Source organism: Pseudorca crassidens, chromosome 1 (genome assembly GCF_039906515.1).
Source record: "Pseudorca crassidens isolate mPseCra1 chromosome 1, mPseCra1.hap1, whole genome shotgun sequence".
Lineage (NCBI taxonomy): Eukaryota > Metazoa > Chordata > Mammalia > Artiodactyla > Delphinidae > Pseudorca > Pseudorca crassidens.
In genome coordinates, this window is record NC_090296.1 from 83,641,965 (window position 1) to 83,666,643 (window position 24,679).

General features: G+C 41.6%; 1 protein-coding gene across 3 annotated transcripts in view; it reads right to left on the reverse strand.

Moving 5' to 3' along the window:
- FSIP1 (fibrous sheath interacting protein 1) overlaps window positions 1–24,679 on the reverse strand; it is a 206,536-nt gene that overhangs the window by 20,398 nt on the left and 161,459 nt on the right. The window lies entirely within an intron of this gene.

The window sequence follows — 24,679 nt, forward strand, 5'->3', positions numbered from 1 at the left end:
AAACAGAAGTACAGAGCTATGTTTTATAAGAATTCAACTGAACAGCATGCCACCTGAATTGCAACAATGTCAAAAAGAACGTGATTGAAATATATTGAAAGACACTGAAAAAAATTTCTCCTTCTTTAAAGAATCAGCACTGTCCCTGATTTACATGGTGGATTATCTAGGACAACACTAATCCTCCTTCACAGGGGAATGAATTATCTGAAAACAAGAAATTCCCATAAGAAAACCTAATCATGAATTGTAATCGCCTTAATTTCTACTTCAGTAAATTAAAACAATGCTGTTGGTCTACTTTGTAGGACACAGTAAGAATTAACCAAATATTCTGCATGTATAAAGTATTGGGGCGGAGCTGTTATTAGAACTAGTATATTTAATTCCCCATTACTGTGCAATGCTTCTAATGCAGCTAACAAAAAGTAGTACATTAAACAAATTTTGTATCATGCTTTTAAAAAATATTATGTGTTTTAAAATTATATTTAACTTCCATATATTAAAAACCAGTTTTCATAGTGGCGAGTACCATTATGAGTTTGAGAGTAACAAGAAATTGTCTGGGAATATATTCTTAATAATCACCTGGGATTCAAAATTCAGGTAAATCACCCTAAGGTTAATATGCACGTCAAAAAAAATAGGTTGAATTACATATTAGCAAATCCTACTTTTAATCACTAGACATTTCATGCATCCAGATGCATAGGAGCATTCCCTTCACCCTACTATGTAAATGTAGTCAACTAGAAAATGAAGGCAGCCCTTATATGGTACTAGATAACTAAAATATACTTTCAAAATCTGCATATATAAAATTCCTTATAATGAGTAAACAATTCCCTAGGATTTAGAAACCGTCCACTGAGTGTCATCCTCAGCAAACATCCAAACCAAAGGCTTAACATATGAAATTTCCAGACCCTAGAAAAAAATCAGTCCATACTAGAGTAAGAGCGTGAAGGATTATGGAAGGAGGTCTCTGGGAGGGGCGGGGAATAAAAGAGGGGGAGGTGGAAGATGGGTAGATCATCTGATATGTTTGCTCATGTCCCCAAATAATATTGATAGGATAGATGCTTGGAAGTTCTGAAGACATATTTTGCTAGACACACAGAAATTTAAGTAAAAGGAAAAATAAAGCAATTATGAACTCTGGGGAAAACAGAAAGCTAGTTTTTCAGATAGATAACAGAAAATTAAGCAAAAGAAAATAAGATAATTATTAACTCTAGGACAAACAAAAAAGTTGTACAAGAAAGGATACTATAGTATACTACTTGCTTTTGCTGTAAATGATGCTTTCACAGTCATCATAATATAAATAGTGATGACTGGGATAACCAAAAATTGTGATTTAACTATTTTGGAGAAGTGGTAGGAGAGAGAAGGAATGTTTGGAGTAACAATGTGAAACCCTTGGCTATAATTATAGGAAGTCAATATATAATTGATATAACAATACAGTACCATATTATTGATATGAAATGTCAGGTCATTGTAAATTGATATAAAACTGATCAATTAGGAAGGCAAGCTATTAAGAAATAATATAGAGTTAAAGCAGGGGAAACCTTCTAAAGGAATTAAAAGGGGTTGACTCTGGAGAGCAAAACTAAGAAATGGGGAAGAATGGGCAAGGAGCTATCATTTTTGTTTAAAACATTTTAACACAACTATTTATTTTATTACTATAAGTAAAATTAACTTAAAATAAAATATAAAAGTGATTTAAATGCATTCAAAAATTTTAAATAAAATTAATTTAAAAATAAATATCTGGGCCTCTCCTGGTGGCACAGTGGTTAAGAATCCACCTGCCAATGCAGGGGACACAGATTTGAGCCCTGGTCCAGGGAAGATCCCACATGCCACAGAGCAACTAAGCCCGTGCGCCACAACAACTGAGCCTGCGCTCTAGAGCCCGCGAGGCACAACTACTGAGCCCGCGTGCTACAACTACTGAAGCCCGTGCGCCTAGAGCCCGTGCTCCACAACAAGAGAAGCCACCACAATGAGAAGCCCACGCACCTCAATGAAGAGTAGACCCCCACTCACCTCAACTAGAGAAAGCCCGCGCACAGCAGTGAAGGCCCGATGCAGCCATAAATAAATAAAATTATTTTTAAAAAATAAATAAAAAAATAAAACTCTGGAATGTTAAAAAGGAATTCCCAACTGGCTATATCTTTGGGCATCAGAAGCAGATCCAGGTTTCATGGAGCCTGAAGTTTATGTGATATTGGAGCAGGGGAGGGTACTTCTTTAAGAAAAAGAATACAAAATTGCAAATAGAAAATAGGTATAAAAGTGAGTTTTTCTTCTTTGGAATGTGAAAAAGATCACAAAAAATTAATGGGGGAAACATCAAGTCCATCTCTTACACTATCTCTTTAGGTCATTTACCAGAAATGCTTATGTTTCCTGACTGCAACCTAGCTTCCTCTCCCCACTCAAGGTTCATACAAGAGAGGGCCCCTGAAGCTTAAGCTTCACTGGTTTCACAGTAAATCTTCTGGGTGCTCCAAGATAAAGCATAACACATTTGAGTCTGTATGTACACAGAAATAAGCTCAACTACAATAACCCTGATCCTCTGGGGGAAGCAGCCCAATGGGAAAGAAAAGACTAGAACTTGGGCTTCAGTTCAACCTTTGCCACCTTGTGCGTATCACCTAAGGGACCCATTTACTGCAGGTGTGAAAAAAGGAATTGAAGAAGATGATCTCTACGTTAACTTGTAGCTCTAAAATTGCTTTTTATGAATAACTACTCTAAAATTAAAAATACATATTAGAATAAGCTGTTCTATTGCACCTCAGAATGTCACCTGGGTAGAATTTATGAAAACAATAACAAAAAGAGAACTTTTATTTCTTTAATTTCTTCACAATACCATCTTGAACTCAAAAAATAACTAAAAATTCTCTGGTCTCAAAACATTGTAAGTACAAGTAAACCAAGTATATTAAGCTCTCAAATTAAATTAATTTCATTACAGTGTTTCTGGGTGGTAAGACCTCAGAACCTTCAACACAAGCCATCTTTCTCACCTTTTGATTCCCTGCAGAGTCTTGCCCACAGTACATGCTCAGTAAATCAGTGTTGTGGAAGGTTGCTGAGTGTTTTGAAATGGCTAAGTACTACATTAATATAAGTTATTTACAAATGCGGAACTGGACTAAATGGGGCTTATCACAAACATCCCTAATGACCCTTGATAGGTCCGGGGCCATAACCCACACCTTTCATCCAGATTGATTTCAAACTCTGAACTAATTAAGCTCCGTATCTCAACGACTGACTCACTGTGCAAGCACAGTCAAGTAACCGTCTGTTCAAGTCTTTACCTCAAAGTATTCGTCTTTCATGCCAGCTCTAATTTTCCAGTATTTCATAAACAAGTTATTATTCATGCTATTCCTGTCGTTCATGAAATTCATCATAGTGCATCTCAGTCTTCATTTTTCCAGACCAGAGCCCAATCTATTTTCTCTCCTTCTATGAAAGCCCCTCTTTTCCCATTCTCATTTAAATAGTCTTTTTATGGATCTTCTTTCTTGTTTTAGCCAAAACACACGTACTCTGTAGTCATAGAGTAAATGTATTGGATTTTCTCATCAGGAAAAAACTATAGAACACTTGTGGTGTTCGTTCTCATGCATCTTGCTGGTCTTGTTGGCACCCCAGGTGATGTCGTACAGAATAGTAAAAACTAGCATTTACTAAGCACCTACTTTGGGCCAGATACTGCCCTATGCATCTTACATGTATCAATTCCTTTAATCTCCATAACAAACCTATGCAGTAGATACTATTGTTATTCCCATTTTATAGATGAAGAACTGAGGCAATGAGAAATTAAGTAATTCGTCCTTGGTCGTACAACTACTAGGTGGTGGGGCTTGAATCCAGATAGTCTGGGTCCAGAGCTTAAATGCCTTACCTAGTCTCTCATTGTAAATGAGTTCTTCCTCTACCATTCTCTAAGTATCCTTTTCCCAACTGACATTCACTTTTCTGTCCATTCCCTCAGATATTAAAAACCCTTCCTGTAGATTATTTCACTTAACTTTGGATTTTATTACCCCAACTACCTCAGCATCTTACACAGATTTACACGGTGTCCTCTACTTCAGCTCACTTCAGGAAAAAAAAAAAAAGACAACCCCACCTCCATTCACAGGGTGCCCACTGTTTATACTTCTCCACCCATAGAAATACCAGTTTGGTGTAGGAGCTAAATCTGATGGGGAATGTAACTTGTAATTGCTGGTAAGGGATCACAGGCTGTGGATTACCTGACCTTCATCCCTGCCTCCCCTCCTATGCTAGGTATGTGGAGTTTCCCCAGCCATAAAAATCTCCACTCATTTGGTACTGGATTTGTTGACAAGGCAATCAAGATTTTATGTCTCTGGTGCAGATAACCAGAAAGTCAAGTATTACAAACTAGCAGAGGCAATTTTGTCCTTTGATGTAAGCTTATGTCTGATGTTGGGGTTTTTTTCCCCCACAAACACTAAGTTCCTAAAGGCCCACCCTATAAAGCCAATACATTTATCACAAGTGAGAAAATGGTGGGAAGCCAGAAGCCCTAAATGATTAACAGCAAGAGTGTGGAAATAAATTGCTTTCAATGACATCAAGTTCTACTTTAAAATAAACAGCTAGAAAACACCCCACCCTTTGCTTAATTACCAATATATAAGTTTACAACTCTCTGTTGCAGCCACTGCTGGCAACACTTAAGCAGTAGTTTAGTCAAGGTTTTTTAGCCATTAGGGACAGAAATCCTTATCTCAAAAAAACCCCCCAAAACAGGGTAGGCTATGATGAACTCCTTTAGCTTTCGCTTGTCTAGAAATCTCTTCATCTCAGGCAGTAGAGGTGAGTGTTGATGTAGGATCTAAGAAGTCACCTCATGGATACCAATAAGCAGGAAATGAAGTATCAACAGGCCTGTTGGGGTCTGGAGATGAGAAGCCCCCAGGAACCAAAGTCATGTGCGTCGTCGTTCTCTTACTGAGTCCCTGTGGTCTCTTAACTCACTGCTTGTCTGATGCATGCTCCTCTCTGCAAACCAGCTTTCTCTGCTTATTAAAGGTTTCTGCTCTCTCACAACCTCAGCTTGCCCAGGTAGCATGAGTTAACTCTGGTCTGCAATCAGCATGACATTAAGAGTCTGTCACCCACCAATGACTGACAGTGGTCTCTATGTCTATTAGCTCAAATTTTCAAGCAAGATAACCTGGTTGGTCACTGACCAAATGACGGACTGAAATGTCAGTTTCAAGTGTTTACCACTAGTCCAATCACCTGTGGTGAGGGTCACATAGTATGAACTTGGCCACTCAAGTCCATGCTTTTGGGTAAGGGGGATTTCCCAAAGAAGAAGGCATGAGCAGAGCAGGGACCCCAAAATAAATCTACCACATTGCTAAACTAGAATCGCTATTAAGTACATAACCAATAGAAGGGACCTGACAGTTAATGAAGTTTTATAGCCAACTAAAGGATTAAGAATCAAGGAGTTGCCAAACGTCACCTATCTCATTCAGTCTGAGCACTCACTGAATAGCTAACTGAGATATAAAAGTAGAATTACTTGTCAGAAAATATTCACTTGTAGACAGAATGGTAAGACTTCCAGGTGGACTACAGAACAGCACTTTCAAGTCAACATGCTCCTAATCAGCTCATATGAGCTCAACAGAGTCACATCACTTGTGGTTCTTAAGAGTAAACAAGCCTGAAAATGATGGGGGTAAGTGATTAGTGTTCCTCTGAATGTCTGCATCAACAAGGATACACTGCCAAGGACTCCCAGAAGGAACAGGCTTATTCACCCTTCCCCCTCCTTAGCTCCTTCCCTCCCTATCCTATTCTTCACCCTTCCTCTCTTACACTGAGGCTACCCCAGTCACACAGAGGCAAGTCTGGCAGGTACGATGCTCTTCAGAGGCCACAAAGGTCCCGGCAGCCAGGCAAGATCTGGCATATTTTTACCCAGAATAGTCAGAGGTTGTTCAGCCAGAGGAGGCTCTGAACTCTAGTCAAAAGGTCACTGCCAGAGAAACTATGTAAAACATTAGGAATAAGGGCTGAGGCCAGGTTGTAAACAGGAAAATGAGTCAGCCCCCAGGTCAGAAGCTGGAGGATCTGTGGATAGAATAACAGTGTGTGAAATAGGTCAAGATGAGCGGCTCTGAAGTGAGTTCATAAATGTCGTGATGGTATTGGAAGTCCGCTTTTATGCGGGGCCTGCCATGTCAAAGTAACCATGTAGCAGCATAGGACACCCCCCTTGCCCAGGCCACCTATCTTCCCCGAATGACTAGGAGAGGCAGGGCTTGGAAGGGTTTGCCTGATGTGTTTGCTCCATGAAAGGCTGCTGTGCCCGTGAGCATTCGGTGATGGTTCTTCCCAGCCTAGGTGCCAGAGCTGGTATCCATGACATCAGGCTTTCTGTTTCTAAGAGGACGAGCAGGGTGGGATGCCAGCAGGATCCCAGTGTATAAAGGAAGGGTGGGCATGGATGGGAGGATCTAGAAGCAGGGTATGGGATCCTCCATTCCTCCAATTTGAAAAGGGGCCAGGAACTCAGCTTTAGTTGATGACATAGTCAGAAGGGTGCAGATGAGCCTGGAGGACAGATAGATCGACTTCACAACTTCAGTTTCTAAAAGAATGATGGGGGAAAAGGGCTCTCATTTTTCCATTCTGGGGGGAAACTATCACTTGAGCATTTCCAGCAGCTGCTGTTTTTTAGCAGTAGAGACAGCAGATCAACTTCAATCAGATTCCCCTTGTTCTGAGTGAGTCACTGGAATGGCCCTTCTGTAACACATCTGTCACTTCCTTGCCAGAAACAAGGCTTGGGTTCCAGCTCTGCAGCTGGAAGGAGCCTGGCACCCCTGTCCCACATTCTCCCAGCAAAACAAAGCTAACCAGGAGGTTTTCAGAAATGAGGTGAGCAAGTTTGTACACAGAGCATTTCTTCTGGTCACAGGGGGCTGGAGCACCCACCCACCTACCCACCCAGCCCCCACTCCCTGGGGAAATATATCCTGTATGTTACTTTTAGAACAACTAATTCTCACTGCTATGCAAGATGGCTAGTTTATCGGATAGTAACAGTTATGAAAATCATTTGCACGGTCTTCTCTACTCTCAGTTTGAAGTTTATTTTTACTATGTAGAGGTAAGTTGGGTCAGAGGAGGTCATGACGGGGTCAGAGTCAAGAGAGCCACTAGCTATTTAAATGCTTAAAGCTTCACCCTTTTGTCGGAGGTCAGCTGGGACATGAGTCAAGTTAGAGCGATATGGTATCATCAGAAGAGATAACCGACAAGGACCTACTGTACAGCACAGGGAACTCTGCTCAATACTCTGTAATAACCTAAATGGGAAAGAATTTGAAAAAGAATAGATGCATGTATACGTATAACTGAGTCACTTTGCTGTACACCTGAAATGAACACAACATTGTTAATCAACTCTACTCCAATATTAAAAACTAAACTAAACTAAAGAATGCCTGTATGCCCACAGGGCTGCAGAACTTTAAATACTTCTCTTGACATCATGTAAACTTCCCATTAAGGAGAAGGTGACCTCAGAACTCTGTCTCCGGGATCTTCAGCATGCGCTTTCTGGGCTAGCCTAGAAGCAGTGGTGCCGTGGTCACCACAGGACCATCCCCAACAAGGGCTCATTTAAGGTCAGGTCAGGCGAGGATATCCAACAGGAGTTAAGGAGGATAACTGATCACAACTCACACCCAGCCCAGGAGGACACGGACGAGGCCACCTACTGGCGCTGAAACAAAGTGGAGACACAGCATGGCCTAAAAGGTAGTACCTGACCTCACACGGCCTGTCAACGGATCGAACAAAGCCTCCAGGCTCTGACCAAGAGGACTTCTGCTTTCCAGAGACATGGGCCCTCGATTGGTGATCAGTGCCACATTCATCAGCTGCTCTGAGGACAACTCTTCTGCCTTTTGCTGTGCAGTGTCTCACTATGGTAGCATTATCTAGATGGCCCCAATCAGAGAGAACCCTCAGCTGGACCCCACCTGTCGCCAAGCAGGACCCGAAGGGCCCTTCCCAGAAAAGGACTCCCCCACGCCCATGTCCTCCTCCTGCCTTCTGTCTGTAGAGAAACTCTACCAAAGCATAAGTTTAATCAGAGACATGAAAAAATGCAGAAGCGAAGGAGAACAGTTAAACAGGACCAAATAATAATAGTTTAGCCATTAAACAAAGTAAAGGACCTTTAGTTCCTCCTCAAGGGCTTTATAGATAATATTCTGAGCTGTTTTGCAGGTACTGACGCTCCCACCAGATGGAGGAAGGGAACTGTATGCTGCCACCAGCGCATAGATCCCAGATTGATTGGAACCACAAGGTTGATGATGTTGACTTCCTATTACCTCACCTCCAACCAATCAGAAGAAGGTCCACAAGCTGATCACACACCCCACAACCCCCCTCCCTCACCCTCTCTTTAAAAACCCTTTCCCTGAATGCCTTCGGGGAGTTTGGGTCTTTCAAGCACTAGCTGCCTGGACTCTTTGCTTGGTGCCCTGCACTAAACACCGCACTTTCCTTTGCCACAGCCTGGTGTCAGTAGACTGGCTTTACTACGCACGGGCGAGCAGACCCAAGTTTGGTTCAGTAACACACCCCCATAAGTGAGACCCCTCAGAGAGATGCCCAACCCTGGGAACTGGAAAAGGAAACTGAATATTTCCCTGAATGGACAAGAAGTTTCCTAGCAGCACAGACAAGCCCAGGGGCCATGGCTGCACTGGCATTCAAATGCTCCAACATGACCATACCCGGTTTATCCATCACCCAGAGCTGCGCACCTGCCTGCAGCTGGGCTGAGTGGATCTAACAAGGCTTGTGCTGCCCCCAAAGCTGTGGATCCAGGTATCGCTATTGATGTCACTGCCACGCCCCTCCTGTCACCCTCAGGCACATCATGCCCCTCTTGCCTCTCATCCAGGACTTCCCTATTGCTGCTGAGTTGTGACTTGCTAATGAGGTGTGAGATGCTCAGCTGGCCACTTCTAGGCTTGTGCAAATCAGTCAGCCCTTGGAGTAGACTTTGACCAAGAGGGGAGAGGAACCAGTGGGTAAAATCCTTCCCCTTCCTCCTCCTGGAAGGACTGCCCTGAAATGTAGTCCCCCATATGGATTCTCTCTGAAGGTGTCCCCCCAAGATGAAACAATCAGCGCTGTCAGCCCCCCCCCCTCCCCATTTCTGCTTTTCTGGTGTTGCTTTAGTCAATTAAGTGGCAGCCTGTGAGTTTCAGGCTCTGCTCTTCCAGACTGAGACAGTCACAGTAAGCAACAGCCTCCAAGTGCGGGCAGGGCTCTGGAAGTGGCAGCTTGAGCTGCACAGAATGAGCCTGGGAGCACTGGGCCAGCAGCTCCACCCCAGCCTCTACAAACTGGTCAAAGGCTCCCAGGGCAGAGCTGGCTGCATGCAGACACTGCAGAGCTATGGCCAGCACTGTCGAGATCCTATGAGGCAAAGTAATGCTTTAGGATCCTTGGGGCTCATGGCTTAATAGCTGGTTCCTACTGCCACTGCTAGATGGGAGCAGCAGAGCACTGCCCAAGGGACTGGCTCAAAGGAGAAAAGCCCTTGGAGTCCTGGGAGGACATCTGCCCAGGGCAGCCAGAGGGAGGAAGCCGAGCTGGAGGGATTATATGAATTGGAGCTAAGGGGAGACAGCCCAGGTCATAGCTTAGGTTTGAGTGTCAAGATAAACAGAAAAAAAAAAAAGACAAACACGAGGTGTAAAAGTGGCCATGGAATGGTGTTCCATACCAAGTCACATCCACTGCAAAGACAGAGGAGGTCTGCCTTCATTCTGGGCGGGCAGAGCTCAAGACCAGGCCAGAGCTCTAAAGAAAGTTAAACAGGAACAGACCCTACCCTGTCAGCAGCCACTGATGGATCAAAATGAAGGGCTGCGGAAGCCGTGCAAATACGTGACATTCCTCTACATCTTACATGCATCTCCAGCATCCTTTCTCCATGTTGTTTTCCCACAGCCATTGATATCTCATTTGGTAAAATGCCCCAAGTTAAGTGTCCCCTAGGCTGCATGTTATCTTTTTGAAAAACAACGAAAAACAAAAAAACCCAAAAAACAGAAACCCCCAGGTGGAGAGGAAATACCCTTAACAACAGCATAGAGTAGGAGATAGAGGCTGCCGTTTCTGAGTTTAAACCCCAGCTCTCTCACTCCTAGCTGTTCCATTCCATATTGGGCAGAGTATTTGATCTCTCAAAACTTCAAATGTCTAAACTGTAAAAGTGAAACAACAACTTGCTGACTCCTAACAACTGGTTGTGAGGAGTACTAACAACTAACAATATGCAAATGAGCATGAGATACATGCGTGAGGCTGCTAGCACCGCACCTGATGCAGAGGAGGGAGGATTTCAATCAATGCTGGAACACCGGGAGGAACGCTATGCTTGACTGAGAAGCAGTAGTGGCTAGATGACCCAGTTACGAAGTTATCGACTTAAGTCTGTATGTTCCAAGTTCCAGTGGCCCCTACCACTGAGGGTCTCTCTGGGGTACCAGGAATAGAGCTTTGCACATCATGTCACAACTAACAATCTGCAATGAGTGAACTGTCCTGTATACTCTAATGGATTCATATGGGGCTACAGCAACCATCAGATGCCAGGAGAGGACACACACGAGGGAAAGGTTGGAACATGAATCTTCGTCTTCCCTGCAGGAAGCTTACGCTTCAGGGCACATGCTATTAAGTCTTCAGTACCAGAAAGTGCCATAGCAACCAAAAAGGACCAGAAAGGGGCTGGTTTCAAGACACTTTTATAATTGCTCAAAATAATCAATGTCAGGACTCAAGATGAATTTTGTGAAGCAGAGGAATGTAGGTGAAATGCATTTATTTCATGCACAGGACACTTTTCCCTATCACCAATGTCCCCTCCTTGCTCTGCTCCCTTCCCTAAGGCATCTGAAGACCCCATGCTGCCTCCTCAGCCCTCGCCACCTGAGCACACATTCCTCAAAAAGTATACTCAATTCCAAACCTTTTTTTTTTTTTTTTTTTTTTTTTGCAGTACGCGGGCCTCTCACTGTTGTGGCCTCTCCCGCTGTGGAGCACAGGCTCTGGACGCGCAGGCTCAGCGGCCTTGGCTCACGGGCCCAGCTGCTCCACGGCATGTGGGATCTTCCCGGACTGGGGCACGAACCCGTGTCCCCTGCATCGGCAGGCGGACTCTCAACCACTGCGCCACCACAGAAGTCCCCAAACCATTTTAAATGTCCCACTGCCCTCACATCAAAACTTACCTGTTCTGAGATGTGTTTCCTCATTACTCTCCCTCAGACAAAGAGATCTAGGTCCATCTATAATCCTCCCAAGGAACAAGCTCAAATTTTACAGGAGCTTCTTCAAATCAGAATGACTTAGTCCAAAGACATGATTCTACGAATGGGAATTCGGGCCCCACAGCTGGATGGTAGACGATATTTGAGAGATACCATTTTTAGCAGCCTCAGAGAGGCCATATAGTGAGACCTAGTCTAGCGCTACAAATGATTGGTCCTGTCAAATCTCATCAGATCTGATTTTCCTCTTGGGTGTAAATCTCGCACCAGAGAGTTAACTCCACGTTTAACTTGTTAATCAAGGAGAGCTTTTTCTGGTTACAGACAGATGACCTGTAGCTTTTCCCAGGGTTAAACAAGTGCTCCTGAAGCTTTACCCAGTCTAGACATGTATCTGAAACATCTAATTACCCCTGTATAGCCTGCATGGCACACAACGCCCGACGTCATTACATAAACACGAAGCTCCCTACTAATATCGCTGCTCAGTGAACTGTCCTTTTACATTTGCCAATCTGAAAGTGAAATAATGCTACCACTAAGAATAAGGATAGTATGCTGCGAACAATAACTGCCAAGTTTTGCTATGACGCAAAAATTGTGGGAGTTAAATTCTCTAAGAATTAAACAAAAAATCCACGCAGTGAACTGGATCCAAATTCATAAGGATCTAAATTGCTTGATGCATATTCTCTCTGAATTTAATTCTCCCTTCCACATAGAACAAGAGGCTATATGAAAGGGCTAACTCTTTCCACCTCCCTGGTTGTCAGGTCCTACATTAGGCAGGTGACCAAACCAGCCCTGGTCATTAGTTAGTTGCACTGGGGTTGGGGTGTGGAGTTGGGGTATGGATAGAGTTTATATAAAGTCAAGGACCATCCACCATGTACCAAGAATGCTGACATACATTATTCCATTCCATGCTCCCAACTACCCAATGAGGAGAACTGGGAAATCATTCTCCACATTGAACAGATAAGGAAACTAAGGCTCAGAGAAATTAAGTATCTTGGTCCAAGGCCCAGAAATAATAAAAACTGAAGCCAGAATGTAAACCCAGAGCTTTTCATACTCTTACTCTTCACACAGATGCTCAGAAGAGTTGGTTAAGCTCCATTTTCCAGGAGAGGTGCTCTGGCAGCAGCATGGTACCATGACATGCCCCCTCCACACTCTATTTTACATCTGAAAATGTTATAGAGCAGGACAGCCTAATAGAGTCCCTTCCACTTCATAAACTTGAAGCAGAAGTATGAACAAGAGGTCCTTCCACTGGCTGACAGCTGCCCCCTGCTTCCCCCAAACCTGGAATGCCAGGTTATATCAGCACAGCACCCGCTTCATCTGCCTTCCCTGATAGATGTTAAGTTTCTCAAGACTGGGACGGGGTCCTCCCCATCTCTGTGTCACCATGTCTGTGGCACAAGAGAGACACAAGGCAACGTTTTACTGGCTATACGAAACTTTCTTTGGGTGTTCCTCCACCTTCTACCGTGGCACTCACTTTATAAACTAAACTCAGTGTCTCAGTCTGTCCTCCCAGGATACAGCCCAGCCCCTTCTCTCCCCTGTGTCCTGTTCCCTCTGGACTCTGCTCTCTCAATTTGGCTTTGGAAGGTAATGGTTTAATGGATTAATCAACCTTCACTGATTATTTGGGAAGACCAGATAACAATGCCTTAACTCCTAAAGAATTCCCAAACATTTCAGATGCCAGCAATGGTAGTCAGACAGACAAGTTGGCTGAAGGAAGAGGATACTTCTGGTCCTCTCTGTATCACCCTCCACAGGCAATGACTCACCCTAGCTGTGGATGCCCCCTCATCCCCACCAACTTCAGGAATTTAGTTCCACTGACCAAGGAAAAATGCTTCAGATTCACAAAAATTCCCAAGTGCAATAAAAAGCCTACACTCTGGACCTATGACTGTGATATTCACTACATGTTTGACATAGAGGTTTAATTTGGTCTGCCATGAAAATAGAACTGAATAATAATCACAGTCTTTGTGGTTAGGTTTAATTATGGAAATCTACTCATGTACTTATACAGAAAGACTCACAAGCATGGCAGAAAACCATTTCTTTTTATAAATATTTATAGGGAAAGAGCCTTCTGAAAAGGTTCTTTATTAGTAAATAAATACTTCAAATAAGCAAGGCAAAATAGGGTCCCCACCTTTCATAGGATATATTTTCTAATCATGTCATATTAATATTCTCTCTTTTGATTTCCAGTGATAGGCGAGGACAAGCTCCAGTCTCTGCTCCAGGTTGGGGTGCTGAGTCACTTATTTAGAATGGAATATGCAGGGTATCAAGACAGACAAGTACAATCCATATTCAGTGTGGTGGTATTGAAAACACCACCTAATTGAATATGTTAAAATATCCTGGCTGAAGAAATAGAAAAAAAAAGCAGTAGAAGCTTTGTATCTTTGTACTTTCTGATTTTATGATATAGAAAATACTGTCCCTAGAAGTCAGACAAAATAATGAACAGCCTTTATCTCCTTTTAATCAAATTTCAAATTAATGTTTTAACTTCAAGTATGCATGGTAAAAACACAATTTCCCCTAAAGCAGTTAATAGTAATTAATTTAAGGATGATAAGCTGAAATACAAAATGCATTTGGAAAAAATGGAAACACAGGGAAGTAGATTCATATAAGTGCTTCCATTTGCTGGATGTAAATTCCCTTACTATAATTACCATTTTTTAATGTCCAAAATCTTCCCCACATAGACCATCCTTGTAAAATGCCAAAACAACTAACTAAATAAATCTAGTTTTTTAATTATTAAAATGTATTTTAGGGCTTCCCTGGTGGCACAGTGGTTGAGAGTCCGCCTGCCGATGCAGGGGACACGGGTTCATGCCCCGGTCCAGGAAGATCCCACATGCCACAGAGCGGCTGGGCCCGTGAGCCATGGCTGCTGAGCCTGCGCATCCGGAGCCTGTGCTCCGCAACGGGAGAGGCCACAACAGTGAGAGGCCCGCGTAACACACACACAAAAAGAAGCATTTTAACTGAATTCATTAGTTAATAAAGCCAGTGACTTTTTCATGACTAACTTGTTAAAATTAATTTTGTACTTATAAATTATTAGTCTATCAATCCATAGTATTAATATAATTATCATCCCATAACTAACTTACCATATTAAAATTAATAATATATAACTGTGAAGCCAGTGGAAATGAAAATCTTTAGATGTAGTTAATTACTTTAATGAATACATGAAATTGAAGATTCATTAGGGATTTTAATACTCTGTTTCAAGACTGAAACCACTGTACATTATCAATCGAATTTATTTCAAATACATTTCATATTTAAAAGCTAGATATTAAAAGATTAGATGTCGGTTAGCATCATCTTCATGTAAGCTCAAACACTACAGTTGGTTGCCACACATACTGAAAGGACTGTACCAGCAGAGTAGACCACTGACATTCCTAAAAGATCTAACCTCTTTTAGAGAGACTCACATGATCCCCAAATTTACAAATACAGAAATATATGTATGGGCTCCTGACTTTCCCTTCAGTTCATCCACAAGCTCTACCACCCCATCTACCAGAATCTATACCACATGCCCTGCTGCCCCTCATCCCTAGATGAACTCTCCATGCTTCTCTCTCTGGCCAATCTCTCCACTTGTACATGACAGATAACCCCTTCTTGCCCACTCAAGGTCATTGCTTTATCAATTCTCCCCACTCTCTTCTGCATCACCATGTTCCCCTCTCTCTCCAGAATTATTCCTATGAGCATACAAAAAGTTTGTTCTTCTTCCACCTTAAGAAAACACCCACCTTTGACCCCATACCTCTCTCCACACACCACTCCATTCTCTCATTTTCTTTACAATACAATTTCTTTAAACGGTCTTGATGTCATCAAATCCCTCCCCCTCTAATGTCTTTTAAGCTCACTCCAAACAGGATTTAGTCCACTCCATCCAAATTGCTCTTGTCCATGGTACCAATGTCCTCCACATTTCTAAAGCAGTGGTCAATTCCCGTCTTACCGGATCTCTCAGCAGTGTACGACAGCTGATGACTCTTCCCTTGGCTTCCAGACCACTGCTCTCTCCTAACTTTCCACCTTCTTTACTGGCTGCTCCTCCGCTGCCTCCTTGGCTGGTTTTTCCTCATTTCCCCAACCTCTTTACCTTGGGGAATGCCCCAGGGCTCAGTCCTTGGATCAATTCTCTTTTCTACTCATCTCACTACCTTGGAGATCTCATGCATCTATACAGGGTTAACTCGCAAATCTGTACCTCTTGCTTGGACCAGTCCTCTAACTTTAAATTCATCTGTCCCACTTCCTTCTTAACATCTCCACTTAGATATGCAATATGCACCTGAAATTTAACATGTCCGAAGCCATATTCTGGATCTCACCCTTAACCCTGCTCCTCCCACAGTCTCCATGTCAGTTAATAGCAACTCCAGCTTTCCAGCTGCTCAAGTGAGAAACCTTGAAGCCACCCCTGGTTCCATTCTTTCTCTCACACCATGTCTACAATATATCTGGAAATCTTTTTGGTTCTACTTCGAAACATATCCAGAGTCTAACTTAGTCTCACTTCCTCTGTGCTATCACCCTAATCTATCATCATTTCCCACCAGATGCTGCATGTCCTCCAGATTGCTCTCTCTGCTTCCCCTTGCTGCTCTATTGAGCATTCTCAACCCCGAGAATCCGATCAAAAATGTAAGTTACACCACTGGGTGCTTTTCTACTTAGAATCCTCCAATGGTCCCCAGCTTCCTCAGAGTAAAAGCCAAACTCCTAGGAGTTTGGTTCCCCTGTCACTGTTGGGTTTTTATCTCCTATTTCCCTCCTCATTCACTCCATCCAGCCACCCTCACTACCTTGCTGTTCCTTGAACATGAGGGGCATGCTCCTGTCTTAGGGATGTTGCCCTTGCTGTCCATCTTCCTGAAACAGACCACCTTCCAGATATCTTCACAACTTGTTCCTTCGTGTCTTTCAAGTATTTGTTCAAATGTCACCTTCTCATGGAACCCTTCCCTGACCACCCTGTGGTCAACAGCTTCCTTCTGTACTTCCACTCCTGATGCCCCTTCCCTGACTTATTTCTCTCCATACACAGCACTTCCCCTTTTTACATTCTCTATAATTTACTTGTGTTTTGTTGCCTGCCTCCTTCCACGAGAATGCAAGCAACATGTGGACAGAGACGTTGACTGCTCATTTCATGACTCTATCCCCAGAGCCTAGAAAAGTATCTTGACATAGTAGGAGCTTAACAAAATTTGGTTAATGAATGAAATACTTTTTCTTGGAGAGGTATGTGCTGCACCTGTATGTGCTCATACCATGACTTAAGCATCCTTTTTTATTCTCTGGTAAAATCTGATCTCCTACTTGATGAGTGATATTTGCACTATTTGGAATCTTTGCTCAAATAACTTGATGAATCACTTTTTCTTACTTCCGTTGTCATAGTAGTATCACAAACCAATATGTTTCTTTTGGACAGTCTAGTGTTTTTTAAATTTTTTTAATTTAAATGCCTTCAAGAAGAATGTGTATATTCTCTAATCTGCCAGGACAATCCTTCTCTCTACTGTCCTACCCTCAACCATCTCATACATTTACATAACCTTCCTGCTCTCTGAAGGAATTTCACTTAGCAGCACCTGCATAGAGCTTATTATAGATTTCATAAACTAGCCCCATTTCCAAATGCAACTTTTTACTTTTATTTGTCAACAATTCCATTTTTTGGCCAAGAACCATAACTTTCTCAAACTAGTTTTCCCTTTATTCATTTCCATCACCACATCAGCATATGATCCTTTCAGGACTATTTCTCACAACAAAATAAAGTATCTATAACACGGTGAGAGTTACTTTGTCAGTGGTAAGGGACAGCGAAAGGAGCTTCACTGTGGTGCGGATGCCAGCAGACTGCCTAGATTGTCTCCTTCCTGCTAGTACACACGTTATCTTACACCAAGACATCAGTGGTACCTGCTATATCCTGCTCTGCAGATCCTATTAGCATGTCACAATATATTGAGCTAGCATGATGTCCTGTGTGATGAGCAACAACCTTGTGGACAAAATGGTGTCACAGTGCCAGAAAGGAGGTATCACCCACCCTGAGGCAAGACAGTGAAGTTATTATGCTGCTCCTACCAGATAAAAGCAAACTGTTTCTAGAGTATTCTCTGCTTATTTGCCTAGAGGAAAAGCATCTGCCAGATAAATAAATGCACCACAAATATCAAGGCATGTGTTTGGCTGCTCCAAAAAAGAGGCTGTATCTTAAATGGAGCAAGTGTCTTCTAATCTCTGAAAGGTCTTAATATTGCCTTTTCCCTGGTTGCTCTAATAAATACGCTCGGGTCTCTTTTGTAGAGCCCAGTCTAGCAAGTTTTTGACCTTGCTTCCATTTAAAGGATGTCGGGCTTATGAACTGATCCCTGTCTGGGGATTAGGTGAGAGGTTATGACTACCTACTGTAATGAGTAAAATCAGGCCTCTGTTTGCCCAAGATGCAGTTTTTTGGTTGTAAAAACCACGTAGCATAGCTAAGTGCCTATCTATTTCAGTCACAGGGATCCCATCATCAACAGCCATTTCCAAAGATCCCTGATTGTCATTCTAATTAAAATGCCCATCCTGCAGCCTATTATGGTAGCCATGTTGCCCACCTTGCCTTCTAATGGTAAAGAGCTGCTCCTTAAGCTCCATTATCTCAGGATCCTAATATCCCTAGTAACATCAGGGAGCCCCATTTTAGCTTGAGCATCTTCCATCAGCACCACTGGCCTACAGAGAATGACCACTCATTTTTGTCCTAAAGATGTGAGTGGGCCCCTCATCACTGTATCTCTCAAGCTTTCATTAAAGAGTCTCATCAGGATACCCTCAAGGGATTTGATACCTATGATATATCCCCACTGATGATCTTACCTCCCTAAGTGTTTGGATTCCTTGCTCCTACAGTCTATAAAGGAATTTCTAGCATCTCTGTGGGGCTCAAGTCCAAGTTTTGGTCAACCAATCAAGGAAACAATTAGAATCAATGCCACCTATTCAGGCTAGTACACTGAATCCAGAATCTCTGATTAACTGCTCCCACAGGAATAAATTCAACCCGGCTAAAACTGTATTTTTCCTTCTTGGACACAGAACCTTCAAAATCCATTCTCTTGCATATTTCCCGGACTTTTTTCAATATTAATTGGCAAAATCTTACAATTTTTAGCACCATAAACCATCTCCTCCTAGCTTTGACTTTGCAATTGGCATTTTGAGGTATGCTGGGATCCAAGTTGAGTTGTAGGTCTGGGAATGGTACATAGGCACATAGAGAAAACTGGCTTTGTAATGCAACTCCTTCAGGTGACAGAAAATTCAATGGAAAGAGGAATAGCCTCATCAAACAGAGACAAGGGTGGTACTTCAGCTGGCAAGGATGGCTTGACGACTCTAAGGATTCAAGGTACCCCAAGTTCACCAAATCCTGCCATATCCCCTGCTCTAATTCTCAGAGTCCCACCCTTTTTCTCTCAAAGCCCCAACTTTAACATAAGGGACCTGGCTGTGAATTCAACTGACACTAATTCAGCAACCCACAGGACTGCATTTGGCTTTTGACCTTTTCCACCCTGAATTACAAAAGATAAGAGATTCTTTTAGCATAGTAATAGCAAGTCCCTAGTTTTTAATCCACACTTAGAGAAAAAAACATTTAGGAATTTAAGATCAAATTCTGTTTCTTTAAGCTACCCAGCACTGTTAGAAGGAGCTACCACACCACCCCTGTTCTTCAAATCCTCATCCCATCACATTATTTTATGGAAGCTCCCGCTTGGTTCCCAAAAACCTTTTTCCTTCACTTAATTCTAGAAGTTCACAGGTGTGTTATCTGATGACTTGCCCCTGAATGTTATGGTATGCCAGGGTCTCATTCCTTATGCAGCTGGACTTTCTACTACCTTCAGCTCCCACTAAGCCAGACAACGGATCCCAGTCTCCCCACCCCCCACCCATTTTCTCTGTGGTTCCATTTTTTGAAACCATTCCTGGTGTCAAATTTCATACCAATCAGCGTTCTTAGTTGCAAATAACAGAAATAGCAAAACTGAGACTGGCTGCTTTAAGCAGAAACAGAATTGATTGAATCAATGTTGGATGTTCTCACATAATCACTGAGCAGGCTAGAGAAGGGCTTTGGAAAACAATCAGGAACGACAGGAGGCTAACAACCACCACCAAAATCATGCCACAGAGTTCAAGGCTGCTGCTTCCACTGGACCACTCAGCTAGCTTGCTGAGCTACTGACCTGCATCACACCACCGGTGCTGCACTCGGCCTTAGTAAGCTGACACTTCTATCACCACTGCTGACATGGAGTGGATTCTCCACTCTCCCTGCCCATCTATTAGTTCAGAGCGAGAATGCCTGATAGGCTAGGTCTTACATATGTCACGAGGCAAAGGCGACTGCGAAATGGGAAGGGAAGAGAAGGAAAGGAAAGGGAAAGGAATGCAGGTATCTCCTTTATATTACTGGGAAGCATCATTACAGCAAAAGAAGATAGTTTTTATGTGAGCCAAAGATGGAAATTTTCAATGCTAAAGGGAAAACAGCGTGTTGAAAAAGTTTCATATGTTTGTGGGTGTTTGGCATCTGTGGAGAAGAATATCTTATAATGGAGAAAAAGAAACTTGGTAAAGAGTAAAAGTACCCCTGAGTTTAACCACATAAAGAGAATCTGGAAATAATGCTCTTGATCCTTTATCCTTTTTTCAGTTCTCACTTAAGCCCAATTCATGAAAAGGTATTTAAAATATCTGCTAATATTTTCTCAAGAATGTTTTAAAATTCCACTAGGACCTACGGGAGAACATTTGCTACCAATTTGAATGGATACAAGCATCAAAGAAGAGAAAAATTCTTATAATAACTTGATTCCACACTTCCCTTTAAATGCGTGTAAAGCACATTATGGCATAGCATGTTAAAGCCATCTGCCTTCCAACAAGAACAATTAAGAGGAGAAACAATAAAATACAACAGAGCAACAATGGAGAACCAGAAATCTAACTGGAGGGAGAGAGGAGAAAATATGTGACTTAGCAAAGGAATTATGGGTACTTGGCAGTTTTAGATATTTTGCCATTGGTAAAAAGCAAAGCATTTTTTTCTCCATATTAAAACAACGGAAGATATAGAAGCTACAGAACTACACAGTGATCTCTCATCTTGCACAAGGATGTATCCCTCCCTCTTGCTGTAAATCACCTGAGCATTATTTAAGTACCTCAATTTATCTGCTTGTTAGCATGTGAGTGGTTACACAGATTTCACTATGTGTGCTTTGACTGTAGACATCCAGAAGACAAAATACTTCATAAAAATGTGATTAGATGGATCACAGGAGGAGTGAAAGAGAGAAAAGGGGGAAAAGGAGACAGCAAGAAGGAGAAAAAGAGGGAAGTGACTGTTCTATTTTACTATTTCCTCTGTGTGTTTATGTATCTGTGTGTATGTGTATGTGTGTGGTTTTGACTAGCAAATTTGCTCCATTTTAACAGAAACCTTAAACTTCATAATTCTGTTTTTTTATTCTTTCTAAATATAAAAGCCAGTGCCAGCTATTCACAACAGTCAAGACATGGAAAAGAAGCTAAGTGTCATTGGACAGATCAATGGATAAACACACACACCACCACCACCGGAATATTATTCATCCTGAGAAAGAAAGAAATCCTGCAACTTCCTACAATATCGATGGACCTTGAGGGCATTATGCTAAGTGAAATAAGTCAGACAGAAAAAGATAAATACTCCATGATCTCACATGTGAAATCTAAAAGAGCTAAACTCAGAAACAGAGAGTACAACAGTGGTTGCCAAGGGTTGGGAGGTGGGGGAAATGGGGAGATGTTGGTCAAAGGGTACAAACTTCCAGTTATAAGATGAATAAGTTCTGGGGATCTAATGTACAGCATGGTGACTATATTTAACAACACCATATTATATACCTAAAACTTGCTACGAGAGAGGATCTTAAATTTCTCATCACAAAAAAAGGTAACTGAGGTGATAGAGATGTTAACTAACCTTATCGTGGTAATCATTGTGCAATACAGACCTATATCAAATCATCACACTGAATATCTTAAATTTATGCATGTTATATGTCAACTATATCTCAATAAAGCTAGGGAAAAAAGTTAATGCCAGGTCAAGACCCAATGCTATACACTGAGAAAAATATAAAGGTAGTTTATATTTTCAAAGTAGTCTATGAAGTCAGAGGGATATTGTGAAATCACAAGTAAAACTGGAAAAGGGGAAAAAAAGGAAAGAAAAAAAGAGTGGATAGCTTCAAAATATGATGTTAAAAATTTACCAGATTCTCTTGGTTCCCAACCAACACCTAAGACCAAAGTTCACCACTTTCCTTTTTTCTGAAGCTAAAGCCATAGCAGTCATGGCCAAAGCTAGAAGGCCTGTGGGGGGTCCAGAGGAATTTAAGAGGAATGACTCTGAGCCCGGGAGGTGATGAAGCAGAGAAAGTATTTCTTCTTATTTCTCTGGCAACATTTTTTTAAATGTTTTTAACATAGCTCTCCTAGGTCTCCTTACAAGTCCTTGCCAGCTTGTGAAAAGAAAGCTAGGAAACCACAAACTTGGCCTGTAATGAAACAATCTCAGTTAAAGGCTATAAAAGCAGTAACAACAAAAATGAATTAGAAGTTGGTATACAAGACGCTACAATCATGCTCTTGAAAAGGCTGTAGTCAGGAAATGGATAAACTCTATTTTATATTGGAACTTTGTGACACGAATGAATATATGAGCGTTTCTCGAGTCCAGTGATTGTCAGATTTTTTTTTTCCTTCAAGTAATCCTTTGACTCTCTACCTAAAGAATACAGCAATATATGGAGAGCACCTTTCCTGTTTGAAATCACAAATGCAAACAAGAACACATTGTAAAGGGTTGAATATTCAGTTGAATCCTCTGGATACCCAAGAGGGTGATATAGGAAAGTTAGGGATTATTATTTCATATAAATTCTCACTAATCCATGAAAAACAAAAAAAGATAATAAAAGTCCACAAATAAGTAAAGAGCAATTTAATTTAGTTATAAAAGAGTAGTTTCAAACTCCTCTCAAAATTGAAACAAGAAATTGTATTTTATTTCTACTGGACTGTATGTACCATTTGGCAAGGGTCAATTCTGTCTTTTCATTGTTGTAATCCCAGCACCTAATAGGGTACCCGACATAGAAAAGATGCTCAAAACATATATGCTGATTAAATAAATGAATATTCAATATATAGAATAATAATTCAATAAATATTTGTGTTAACTTCATGGATATACTAAAATATACTTAGGCCCCAAATAATGTCAACTAAGAAATAAGCAGAGGTGGAAAAGGTGAGAAAATGAAAGAATGAGAAATAAAAACAAACAGATGAAGAGGGAGAAAAATATCACTTGCCTATGGAAAATCCTATCGGCAGTTAATCCATTGATCATGGCACCCTGAAAACTCTCATCCTTCAACTAATAGAGGCTCTTCTTCAAGTGGAATAGCTACAGGAGCCTCCAAAGAGATAATATTGTTCTGGGCATAATTAATGATCCCCTCCCCTGTCCCATTACACCTAATAACATAAAATGAAGTCTTGTCTGTCTGTGCAATTATTTTGGGGACCTGTTATAATGTCACAGAATCAGAGAACCTTAGAGCTGGGAGGAAACACATGAACCATCTAATTCAGCCTCACTAATTCACAGATGAGGAATTTCCCAGAGGCATTGAGTACCTTGGCCCAGTGCCCTGGCAGCAGCATGAAAACCTGAAACTCTGTTCTTCAGAGTCCTGAAGTCTTATACTGTCAAGATATTTGTTAGCTTGCATTCACCAGAGTTTTAACCATTCATCAGGAATTTAAGACTTTTCAAACCACTTCTTGGTTTGAACTCCCTCTTCTTCCATTCTAATAGCAATGTGACACAGTCATTCTCTACAAAACTCACGGGTTGACTAAGTTCCACTGTGGTATCAGGACACATACAGGCTGGAGAGAAACAGCTCTATAGCAAATATTTAGATTTCTAGGCTCTCATTTCCCAGTCATAAGTTAGGCCTTTTTCCCCCTCTCTGGCATTTATCCTGCAGTTAGGTACAATGTAATAGGCAAATGTATTAAACTGTTTCAATGATGAAACCAGGGCCTCTGAATCCAACTGGTAGTAACAGGACCCAAATGCTTCAAAAAAAGATAGGTGCTTAATTCCCACACTGGATGCTCAGGGGAGTCTCAAAAAGTGGTCCAAATGAAAGCTACATGAGAGGAAATAAAGTTGGGGACCCTATGTATAAAACACAATTCTCCAAAATTCCTCTTCTCACCTGGGTATGACAGAGAGCTACTTGAATGTCATCTACCAGGATACTGCAAAGAACACTAAATTGTACATCACTTTATTCAAGCTTCTTAACCCCAAGAGACTCATGGACAGAAATGATTCATTACTACATATAAAGATCTATTAGATGCTTGAAAAATCTCTGGAGACAAAGATCCCTCAAATAGCCACAGAAGGATATAAGTAAGGAAGATATACAAGTTACATATACATTTTTTTTCTATTTCTAATTCAAACTGAAAATAATTTTTTTAATGCCCATTATTCTCCAGAGAGAAGAAAAGAGTTTCTGTCTACAGTACACATCTCTGCAGTCTAAAATGTGGTATCAGCGCATTACCCACCATGGGGGCACAAAAACAAAGTTCAGGTCCTCATTTTAGAATCAGCATGGGTAGCTGGCAACTGTCAATTGCACCAATGGGTAAATAAATGCACACAACTTCCCCGGATGCCTGTCGTTTTCCTCTCATCACATCATATACAGTAACCAGCTTTATAGGGGGGCAAAAAAATCCTCAAAACTATTTACTGACTATAATTAACAGGGTTTATAGTATTTGAAATCAAACAAGCACTATGACTAATGCCATAAAATATGACACATAAAAATGACATAAAACCAGCATGGCTGGTTTTATATTTGACTTTCCAGTGAAAGTCATTTTCCTGGTTTCCCTGATGAAATGCTGTTTCGGAGGTACAGTAGAACAGGGCGTCACAGCCCCCAGTCTCCGTTTGCCACTTTACCATTTACATGATTTCAAGCCTAAACCTGCTCTCCTTCCTGTGTTATAACAAAAAATTGCACAGGATGGAA